We start from the raw sequence: 12,248 nt of genomic DNA, 5'->3' as shown, positions 1-12,248 counted from the left end.
TAAATTTACTAAAGAAATGGGAACAACCAGAAGATGTCAGAAGCAACGCTGCTGACGGGTTTTTTATCACTCCGTCCACGGGTCTAGGGTTGGAACTCTATCCCACTAGGTGCAAAAACCCAGTAGAAGCTCCATGCTTGAATAGTTCTCTTACCGAAATTGAAAAAGCACAGCTATCCTCCCTATTACAACAGCACTCACATTTCTTTTCTGAGACGCCAGGGAGAACCATGTTAATCCACCACCAAATCAAAACACCCGAGGGCCAGACTATTCGGCTCCGCCCCTACCGCATTCCCGAAGCCCGGAAACAAATCATCAAGGAAGAAATAAAAAAAATGCTAGCCCTAAAGGTAATCGAACGCTCTGTGAGCCCATGGTGCTCCCCGGTGGTTCTCGTTCCAAAACCCGACGGATCTGTTCGATTCTGCATCGATTTCCGTAAGTTAAATGACATATCACTCTTTGACACGTATCCTATCCCCGTGTAGATGATGTATTAGAGAAGTTAGGAAGAGCCAAATACTTATCTACCCTTGATCTAAGAAAGGGGTACTGGCAAATTCCCCTCGCACCGGGGGATAAAGAAAAAACAGCTTTTGTGACCCCATCATGCCTTTATCACTTTACTGTCCTGCCCTTTGGTCTCCACGGGGCCCCAGCTACCTTTCAACGCTTAATGGACCAGCTACTACAACCATTTCATAACTTTGCAGCAGCATACTTGGATGACATTGTAATCTTTAGTGACACTTGGTCCGATCATTAATACCATCTCAATTAAGTTTTCACTGCCTTGGCGGACGCCGGGTTGACGGCTAATCCAAAAAAATGCACCCTGGGAAACACACAAATATCCTATCTAGGTTATCTAATAGGTAACAGGACTCTACGACCACAGAAGAGTAAAATTGAGGCCATATCACAAGTACCAATACCAAAGACCAAGAAAGACCTTCGCTCCTTTTTAGGCTTCGTGGGCTATTACCGCAGGTTTATACCCCAATACTCCACAATTGCCGCCCCCCTCACTGATCTCCTAAAAAAACAGCAACCCTCCACTTTAACCCCGTTATCCGGTTCTCAGCTCGCCAGCTTCGAGCAATTAAAACGATCCCTGACAACCGAACCAGTCCTTACGTGTCCTGATTTTTCCATGCCTTTTCACTTATATACCGACGCTTCTAATGTCGGTCTAGTTGCAGTCCTCGCCCAACCTGACAAGGAGGGTCAAGAGCATCCCATTGTCTTCATCAGCAGGAAACTTCTTCCCAGGGAGTGTCATTACCCCGCTATTGAAAAGGAGTGTCTGGCTATTAAATGGGCTGTGGAGAACTTACAGTATTACCTCTTGGGCAGACCTTTCGTTCTTTATACCGACCATGCCCCTCTCACTTGGTTGGCCTCCCATAAGGACTCCAATTCCAGAGTGCTGCGATGGTTTCTTGAACTCCAACCTTTTACTTTTCAGGTCCGCCACATATCGGGTACTCAGCAGGGTCCTGCTTATTATCTGTCATGGTTCCCCACCTCGGCGGTCCTCTACCAGTCCCGTTCATGGGATGGGGAGTGTAGACGGGTCTCCTCGACCACGTCTTGTGATTCCCTCAACTGGCGCCGTTCGCACGTCTCTCTCGACTCGCTTCCGCGCTCCCATGTTACCATGGGAACGCCACCGGACGCTTCGGGCTCGGATTTCCGGGACCCACAAAGAAAAGAAACGACGGACTTCAAGAAGGAGGAGTTTCGGGTGAAACCGAAGGAGACGGAGGAGGAAAAGACACCGAACGCCGAGGAGGAGGAAAAGACGCCGAACACCGAGAAGGAGGTTTTCACCCCTGAAGCGACTCCGGAGGCCCGCAAAGCTGTTACTACACGAACCGGAGACCTAACAGCCTGCAAATCCCGCCACAACCCTGGAGGGTCGTGGCTACACAAGGTACGGTCCTTCTTAGGACAGAGCGCTCATAAAAGAACCATCAGTGCACAGGGAAGGGGAGCCGGGGAAAAGAGGGGAGCGTCGGAGGTGGACCTGGGGAAAGGGAACACCCGGGCACAACTGGGGAGCACTCCGGGACATAGCTCTGAGTGGTAAGAGTGAGAGCGTGCCGTAAAGTACCTGAGACCCACACCCCACGGCTGGACACTTTCTTTTCTATCCCTTCACCACTAAACCCCGAGAACCTTCCCTCCTTGCATGCCAACCCTAAACAACATGCAAAGTAACCCGCAACCGACTTATCTTTGGTATCCCCTGTGTTTTTTTCCCGGTATCCGAGGGAGACCAGAAGAGTCAACGCCCACCAAGCCTAAAAGAAGAGAAAAGACAAGACAGTTAAACAAGAAAAGAAGACTCAACAAGGTAGCACAATATCTCTACATCCTATGAACTGCACTATATTTAAAATTAAAATAAACCACTCACCATACCTAAGGCTCCGACTCCTCTGTACCGTCAGTAGCCTATCACAGTGTCCCTGTTTTTTCCCTCCCCCCTCCCGTGTCATAGGTGCAGTACTCACCGTGGTCTTCGCCGCCGGCGTTGGTGCTCCTGGTAGAGGAGCAGGAAGACTATTGCAGGGTGAATTTGGAGTTCCGGATCCATGGTGTCCTCCTTCCTCGTGGGGTGTATAGAGGTGAGCGTTTTCCCTTCGGAATCCTGTTTCCGCTGTGTTTTTATCCGCGGTGAATCCGCCCCGGAAAAGGTGGCGGGTTGGTAGGTTGTGATACTGTGGGCAGTACTTTGTCTCCCGCCTGTCTGTTGGCGGTGACCGCCGCGCTGTTTGTTTGTACCGCCGTGGCTGTCGGAGTGTTAAAGTGGCTGTCTTTGTTAGCGGTTTCCGCCACGGTCGTAATTGCAAAATCTTTACTGCCGGCCTGTTGGCGGTCTTACTGCCGCTTTAACACCGACCGCCAGGGTTGTAATGACCACCATAATCCCTTAACATTATGTAAAAGTCTCCCCTGAGGAAGGCCTATGGAGTCCTATGGCAGGGAGATGTATTTTGTTGAATAAGAAATATGTTTTTCAATATATCTTAACAGCAACACTGCTGTTTTGCTGTGGGTAAAGTTGGTAGCCCCTTTGGCTAAAACAGGATTACTGGGTGGCATCCCAACTCAGTTAACTTTTGACTGGGCCTACCAAACTAAGGGGGTTATTCTAACTTTGGAGGAGGTGTTAATCCATCCCAAAAGTGACGGAAAAGTGACGGATTTACCACCAGCCGTATTACGAGTCCATTATATCCTATGGAACTCGTAATACGGCTGGTGGTATATCCGTCACTTTACCGTTACTTTTGGGACGGATTAACACTCCTCCAAAGTTAGAATAACCCCCTAAGTCATGTAAGGTAACAAATTAATTGTGGCATTAAATGTGACCTGATGGCCATTTCAAAATTAATGTCACTGTTAAAGGTCGGCAACATTTAGAAAGTTGCCACTCTGAGCTCTATTCGTCCAGTAACCTCAGCACACACACCAACAGCTTTCTGATCACCTGGGAAGATGTGTGTATAACTCCTAGGACAGGAACAAAGGCAGTGCTGCAGCAGCAAAGTGTCACCTCTGCCAGGATGGTCACTCGGGGGGGATAGCCAAGAGGTGAGCTTCAAAGGGGAATCCACTTTTGATGGGCAGCCCAGCCCAACACCCCTGAGGAGGATACCTTTTGTTCTTGTAGACAGCATGTAGATAGGACTAGAGAGGGGAAACTAGCCCCCATACTGGTTTTACCGTGGGTGTGTAGCCCTCAGTTAGCCACACCTCTAGAGTAGGCTACCAAGCTCCTGACGACCGAGGAAGGGTTGTGCCATCTTGAAAGAGGCAAGAATGTGGCATTCTGGGATAGCCAGATGCCACATACCACTGAACTTTTGCAGCTAGTTTGGAGGGGACCCAGTAGCTCATTGGTTAGTGACTGTGTGGCCCCCGCAGGGCACTTTCCTGGGATAAATATGGCACCCCTCGTGCCCTGATCCTCTGATCATGCTGGAATAGGAGAAAGGGCTGAAAAAGAGCTGCCCACCTGCTCTTGGACCTACACAAAGAGAGGCTGTATGCTCAGAAGGACTGCACCTGCTGCACTTTGGGCTAGGAAAGATTTGACTGTGCTTATGGCTCCTGGCTTGGGGAAACGTTGATTCACGAAATCTAACAGTAGTGACTCCAAAGATTAGTCGGCTGATTTTCTGCAACTAGCTCCAGGGATAAAAGAGCTGAAGTTGCCCAAGTCGCAAAGTTTGTAGCCACCGCAGATGTTTTGCTACTACTAATTGCCGGGCACCCAAGAGGACAAGTCTGAGATAGCCAATACCTACATCATTCTCTGCTGACCACAGGAGTGCTATCCAGGACCAGGTTCATCACACCAAAGGGACACTAGCTCCCACTAATGGATTTTGTTACAACCGCGGTGCAGACTGACCAGTAGCCAAGCAACGGCTGGCCAACTATTGTAACGTAGAGGATTTTAAGGGACCCCACCTCTGTGGCCAAGTTTGCCCCACTTCACCTATGGACCAAGTAATCACCACAAAAGCAGCCCCTTTGACTGCACCACAACTAAAGCATTCTTTGAGCATCTTTTTGCTTGCACTCCTCAGTATCAGGACCACTACATTGATGTCTATGGCAGTCGTCCTGCAAAGTTTGTAACTTGCCTTAAAATGCTCTGGTAGCCAGGTAGCTATCCAAAGTATCCTTTCTGGCCCCCAACACCTCAATTCAGACCGGAGTAGTTGAGCTAACTTTTACAAACTTTTTTAAAGTTTACAAACTTTTTGTTGGCCAATGCTTGTTTGCGGTTGATAGAAAAGGTATTTATTATTTCTAAAATCTCTATCTCTGGAACCCTTCATTTGATTTTGATGGTTAAGGCCTCTAAAATTCATTGGTGTCTTGTTTCTTTAGTTTCGTGTGACTTTCTTATTCTGTTTGGTGCTGTTAAATGTTTTACACATTGTTCTTTTGCTAAGCCTTACCCCTCGCAGACACAACTACCCAGGGTTGAGCTTAACGTTAAGTAAATGTACTTGACTGGACCCAAGATGGTATTTGCGAGTGTAGTGCACAATAAGGCATCACAGCCATATCTTATAAAATACTGAGATCCTCACATACGATTAAAGATTTTGCTGTAAAATGGCAAAGGACTTTGTCCCTCTCTAGCTCGGCGTGGTTGGCACTGTGCTAATGCAATGCTTAAAAGCTCTGCTGGAGTAACAGACATTTGAGGTAAGCAGATTCAGAGTGTTGGTGGCGTTGTAAGGTGCTCCATACAGGAGCTACTCTCAACCCCAATTTGGGAGCTACTGAGTGTTCCCTGCTCTACAAAATCATAGAAATTCAGCAGTTATAGTTATGCTTATACTTATGTTAAGAAACTATAACTCGTGGTCTAAAGTTACTTAATGGCACAATTTATAGTTTCTTCAGACAAGTATAACAATAAGTATAACTATAACTTCTTAATTTTCTGTGGTTTTGTTTGGGTTAAACATCAACCTAACTATAATGTCCCTGTTACCTCTCTTTTTTCAGTGAATTTCTGTTTTTTTTTTCGTTTTTTTTAAAATGTAAAGTAATATCTAATTCCGACATGTTATTACAACCACTGCCTGCGGTTGGCCCTGTGACCAACCCCTTGTATGTACTCTACCCCATGCTGCACACAGCCAAAGGCTGTGAGCAGCGGGTATTGTTGTGAGTAGGTTTTTTTCATTCTTTTTTGGATCCACAGATCCTTGGTGAGTTTACATAGGGAGTGCACGCAGGGCAATGCAGTGAATCTGCAGATCAGCAAAAAAAGGACAATTTTCCCCTCATGAGGTGTCCCCAGAGACCTCTCCATCTCCCCTATGGGGTAAGGATACCCATATGTCAGTTTTTAGTGTTTTTCCTCTCCCTGGCCTAATGTGAAAAAGAAAATGGCTGCCACAAATTTCCTTTCAGGTTGCAGCCAGCCAATCAAGACCTTGCTTTTCCCCTGCAGCTGCAGAACCTCCACGAGTGGATCTGCAAATGATCTGCGTCCCTAGGTATGTATTTCTTTTTCCTTTAATAGCCCCAAAACTACTGAATGGATTTACATCAAATGACTAAAAGGGCTCTTTCTGGACCAAGAGCTACTTTTTTGCCAAAGTTGGTGTAATTCTGTCCAGCAATTAGGGTCATAGTCCTATGTAGTCGTGTCTAAACTCCCTACTCCCGCTTGATGAATCACTCCAAAACTTTTCAAACAGCAGCTAACATACTAGTTTTGAAAATGTTGTAAATATACATCAAACAACACCAAAGTAAAAAGATAACTATAACTCACGCCTTCGCCATACACTGCTGATTACCCCACAAATTACAGCACTCATGACATCTTTGATAACATCACTGATAATATCAATGTAATATTTGCAGGAACATTTTTTACAAAAAACTATGCATGGAGGGGCGCAAGTTATAGTTACCTTAGGGCATGAGTCATAGTTACTTGAGATAACTCTAGCTATAACAGGTGAATTTCGACGGTTTTGTGCGTTTAAAATGTGAGCCTAATTATACCGTCCCTGTATCCTTTGTTTTTTTTTTTTCAGTGAATTTCTATGTTTTTTTAATTCTATTTCCTGACTATAGCATAGCATCCCTGTAACCTTTGTTTTTTTTTCAGTGAATAATGATATATATATATATATATATATATATCTGTCAAGCCGGGTTCAGAAAACGAGGGGGCTCCAAAACTCAATTTCCCTTTGCAATTTTTAACTGAATAGTGATACTGCATAATCAGCTGAATGGAATGACACTAAATTAGCCAGAAAGGTAGATCTTTGTCAAGCGGGAATGCTTCTTTTGATTTGGTGTAATGCCTTTTAGTACTTTTTGAAAAAACCAAAACAATTTATGTAAATATCAGGCAGCTGAGTATCCACAGACCCAAAAGATCTAAAGATAAGATCAGATTGGCTGCTATCACATCAACAAAGGTGTGACAGCAGCCATTTTAGAACTTAAGGACTCGGACCTGATTTAGAGTTTGGCGGATCACAAACGTGACGGATATATCATCTAACGTATTACGATCTCCATTGGCTATTGTGGAATTGTACTACGGTGGACAGGATATCCGTCACGTTTGTAAAGGAGTAACCCCATCCGCCAAACTCTAAATCAGGCCCTCAATCCCTTGTCCTACAGAAAGAATAAAATAAAACATTTAGGGGGAGGATAGGCATACCCTGCCCAATAGGTTAAGTTGGGGGGTGGGGGAGGTCTCAGAGGGACCTCTCTGGGGCCAAAAAACTTTTTTTAACAGTGCAGTGGATTCACAGAGAATCCATGGTCCTATTGAAAAACAGGGAGCCTCTCCTTTTTAGAAATAAGCCCACAAGGGTGAGCCAGAGTCTGGGGGTTGAATCCCCTTCTCTGAGCAGTTTTGGAGGCCCCAGGTATCCCCTCCCCTATGGACTATATGTATTTTTTGTGGAGGTGACACGGGGACCCCATCTTCAGGGCATAGTGGCAGCAGTATCCTGGGGATCCCATCTCACAGGACACTGCTGTTCCCTACCCGGGAGAGTGAGAGAAGGGAATATGATTTTAATTCCCTGTCCACACTCTCTTGGGCAGATAATACAGCTTTTTTCCTGCCGGTTGGTAGCAAAGAAAAAGGCTGCTGTCACCGGGCAGGTGCAAAACAACATAGCCGGCTCCCACTGCATCTTAGATGGGTACTGGCTGGGGAGCCGACAGGGGCCTTGGGGCTTCCCCCACAGCCTCAAACATAAAAAAAAGGTCTGGGTGCCCCTGATGGGCACAGAGCACCCACAGTAAAATAATGGACGGCTCTCACCACAACCCTGAATGGCTGCTGCCTGGAAAGCCAGTAGGGACCAAGGGACTCTAGGGGCACCCTGGTGGCCCCCAAAAGAAAAAAGGTCTGGGTGCCCTGGGTGGGCACTGTGGCATCCACTGTAAACTAATGGCTGGCTAACATCGGCATCCAGTATAAGTAAAGTGTTTGTACACACACACACACACACACACACAGTAACCCCATGAAAACACCACGGAAGTACTCCACACAAGTTTAAGAAATAGCCATCATTTATTTGAGTAAAACAACACCAAAATGACAAAAATCCAACATACACAAGTAAAGATACAAATTTTCAAATTTCAAATCTTAGTACAACTCTAAGAAACGCAATAGCTCCAATTAGAGCTATCACAGCATCTTGACAAAGTCACATCCAACAGTCCAACACCATTCTCCAGGGAGTGTGGGCCGGTCACGGAGTCACACAGACCCTGGGTACGGTACCTTGGAAAATGATGAGGAAACAAAGACGTTGCACAGAGTCAGGGAGATGAGGCGTCGCTGGAGCTGGTGGTGTATCGGTTTCTTACTGCTACCGTAGGGTGAGGTGTCAGTTCCTTACTGCCAGGCAAGGGAAGTGAGGCATCGGTTCCTTACGGTAGTAGGGGGTCAATGAACCCAGCAGGTAAAGAGGCAATGTGTTGACTTTGTGGTGTCATGATTACACCACGGGCCACAGGTGCTGCAGTAGAGTTGGGTGTCATGGACATTGTTAACACTACACTCGGGACTCACGCAGTGATGGGACTTTGGAGGTGCTGTTGTGGTTTCTGGCCTGTGTTGCAGGTCGCGGTCGTTGCAGTGAGCGGAGACCACGGCTCCAGTGCAGATGACATGGAGTCAGAGAGCGGTGCCGGTTCCGAAGTCACTCTGGAGTCGATGTACTTAGTTTCTTCTTGGTTGCACCAGAGCTCACTTCCAAGGGCCCAGGAACTGGATTTGGAACCACATGGCAAGACCGAAATCTCAGCAAGAGAGCCTAGGCACTGGTACGTGACCCTGTGACTTCTTAAGAGGAGTCAAGCTCAGTTCAAGCCCTAGGAGAACCTTGGAAAGAAAAATGTAGAAAGCAAAGTCCAGTCCTTTCACTCTCAGGACAGAAGCAGCAAGCAGCAGGCCACCACAACAAAGCAACAAGCAGAGTGGTAGTCCCTTCTACAGCATCCAGCTCTTCTTCCTGGAAGAACATCCTCAGTCCAGAAGTGTTCTAACAATGTGGTGTTAGTGGTTCATTACTAATACCCATTTCTGTCTTTGAAGTAGGCAAACTTCAAAGAGAAATCTTTGTAAACGCACAAGAACCTGACTTTCCCTGCCCTGGCCCCAGACTCACTCCAGGGGGTTGGAGACTGCTTTGTGAGAGGACAGGCTCAGCCCTAGTCAGGTGCAGGTGACCGCTCCTCCCACTACCATAGCTCAGGAAGACTCATCAGCCTGATGATGGGCCATCAGGATATGTAGGGCCCACATCATCTCTCTTTGTGCGACTTTCTAGAGTGAATGCACAACCAGCTCGACAGTCATCCTGACCCAGACGTGTATTCCACAGTAAGGCAGAGGCACAGAATGGTTAAGCACGAAAATACTCACTTTCTAAACGTGGTATTTTCAAACTAACAAATCAAAAACCAACTTCCCCAAAAGTTGTATTTTTAAATTGTGAGTTCAGAGACCCCAAACTCCACATCCCTATCTGTTTCCAAAGGGAGATTCCACTCAAAAGATATTTCAAGGCAATCCCTATGTTATCTATGAGAGAGATAGTCCTTGCAATAGTGTAAAATTAATTTAGCAGTGTTTCACTATCAGTACATGTGAAACACACCAGTACATATTCTACCTTTTAAATACATTGCACCCTGCTCATGGGGCCGCCTTGGTCCTACATTAAGGGTGACATGCATGTAGTAAAAGGGAAGGTCTGGCCTGGCAAGTGGGTGTGCTTACCAGGTTGAAATGGCAGTTTAAAACTGCACAAACAGACACTGCAATGGCAGGCCTGAGACATGTTTGCAAGGCTACTGAGGTGAGTGGCACAGTCGGTGCTGCAGGCCCACTAGTAGCATTTGGGTTGCAGGCCCTGGGCACACACAGTGCACTTTACTAGGGACTTACTAGCAAATCATATGTGCCAATCATGGATAAACCAATCACCAATACGATTTACACAGGGAGCACTTGCACGTTAGCACTGGTTAGAGTCCTGAGACCATCAAAAGTGAACTACAGCACAAAGTCAAAACCAGGAGGTCAGAGGCACAATGTGGGGATAACCCTGCCAAAAGGGCAATTTCCAACATATACTGTGACCATAAGTATTAGTAAACATTGCAATGTGTACATTTATAAAATATAAGTTTCATTGTAATTATTGGTGACAGTTGGAAATGGCCATTTCTGCGGGGGTATCCACAAACATCTTGCCTGTCTCCTCCTAGGTTTTTGACTGTCTTTTTGTTGTCTTTAGTACTCTGGGCACTTGTGCATGTGCTCTCTCCCCTAAAGCTTGGTATAACTGTCTTACAGCTGTTTGGCATATTTAATTCACCCCTGAGTCCCTTGTAAAGTGGTATACCATGTACCCAGGACCTGTAAATCAAATCCCTGGTGGGCCTGCAGCGCTGATTGCGCCACCCACAGAAGTAGCCTTTCAAACTTGTCTCAGGTTTGCCACTACAGTGGCTATGTGTCTAGTTTACTGCCACATTGGCTTGATAAGTCAAGCTAATTGCCAGGGCCTAAACTCCCTTTTTACTACACCTATGTCACCCCTCAGCTAGGCCCTAGATAACCCTGTGGGCAGGGTGCTGTAGGTAAAAGGTATGACATGTACATATATGTTTTACATTGTCCTAGTAGTGACCAATAGCCTATTTTGTTTTTCACTTCTTTGAGTGCTGCTCCTCTCATAGGTTTGCGTTAAGAATTCCCTTATATATTTCCAAGTGGTAATTTATGATGTATTAGGAGTAGTTTGGGCATGTTTGGTATGTTTGGAATGGTAGTGAGAAATCCTGCTTACTGTTGTAGATGGATTTTACATTACTGTTTTAGAAATGCCACTTTTAGAAAGTGGGCTGTTCTTTCTGCTTATAACTCTAGTGCTTTGCATCCTTACTCCAATCCATATCTGGGGCAGAGAGACACCTGCACTTGGTGCATACTTTCCAGACAGCCATCACAGAGGAGGGGCTGGATGTGATAGAAGAGGCATCTGCATTCTGATAGACGTCCTAGGCTGGGGAGAGGGAAGGTCGTTCACATCTTACATATCAACAGGCTGTGTCCTGCCTTCACAGAATGAGCTGATTATCCCCTACTGATATCTGGAGACAGGGCTGGGTTGAAAGGGTATTATGCTTCACTTAAAAGGGATCCTGTGAAGTTACCCCCTGAACAAAGGCATTTTTAGTATAAGTACAGGGGCTCTGATCCCATGATTTCAGAGCACTTTGGGAATTGGGACAGAACCTCTGTCAAAAGGACTGCGGGACTGTGCCAAGGATTCACCTAGACTGCTCTTCTGCTTTTGCCCAGCTACCTGCTAAGTGTTGGATGGCATAATGGACTCACTGGAATTGCTTTTCTGCTTGTTGCCCTGCTGCCAGGTGCTCCCTGACCCTGTACTGTCAAGGCATTGTGGGACTACCATAAGGGATTACCATTTGGACAACCTGCCTTGCTGTGCTGACCTGCTGCCTACTGGACTGCTGGAGGGACTGTGTAGAAGGCTGGACTGGCTTGTAGTGAGTACCAAGGGGTACTTACACCTTGCACCAGGCCCAGTTATCCCTTATTAGTGTATAGGGTGTCTAGCAGCATAGGCTGATAGATAATGGTAGCTTAGCAGAGCAGCTTAGGCTGAACTAGGAGACGAGTGAAGCTCCTACAGTACCACTAGTGTCATATGCACAATATCATAAGAAAACACAATACACAGATATACTAAAAATAAAGGTACTTTATTTTTATGACAATATGCCAAAAGTATCTCAGTGAGTACCCTCAGTATGAGGATAGCAAATATACACAAGATATATGTACACAATACCAAAATATGCAGTAATAGTATTAGAAAACAGTGCAAACAATGTATAGTTACAATAGGATGCAATGGGGACACATAGGGATAGGGGCAACACAAACCATATACTCCAAAAGTGGAATGCGAACCACAAATGGACCCCAAACCTATGTGACCTTGTAGAGGGTCGCTGGGACTATTAGAAAATAGTAAGGGTTAGAAAAATAGCCCACCCCAAGACCCTGAAAAGTGAGTGCAAAGTGCACTAAAGTTCCCCAAAGGACATAGAAGTCGTGATAGGGGAATTCTGCAGGAAAGACACAAACCAGCAATGCAACAACAATG

Source organism: Pleurodeles waltl, chromosome 10 (genome assembly GCF_031143425.1).
Source record: "Pleurodeles waltl isolate 20211129_DDA chromosome 10, aPleWal1.hap1.20221129, whole genome shotgun sequence".
In the NCBI taxonomy this organism is placed as follows: domain Eukaryota; kingdom Metazoa; phylum Chordata; class Amphibia; order Caudata; family Salamandridae; genus Pleurodeles; species Pleurodeles waltl.
Note: the sequence above shows the minus strand (reverse complement) of the source record.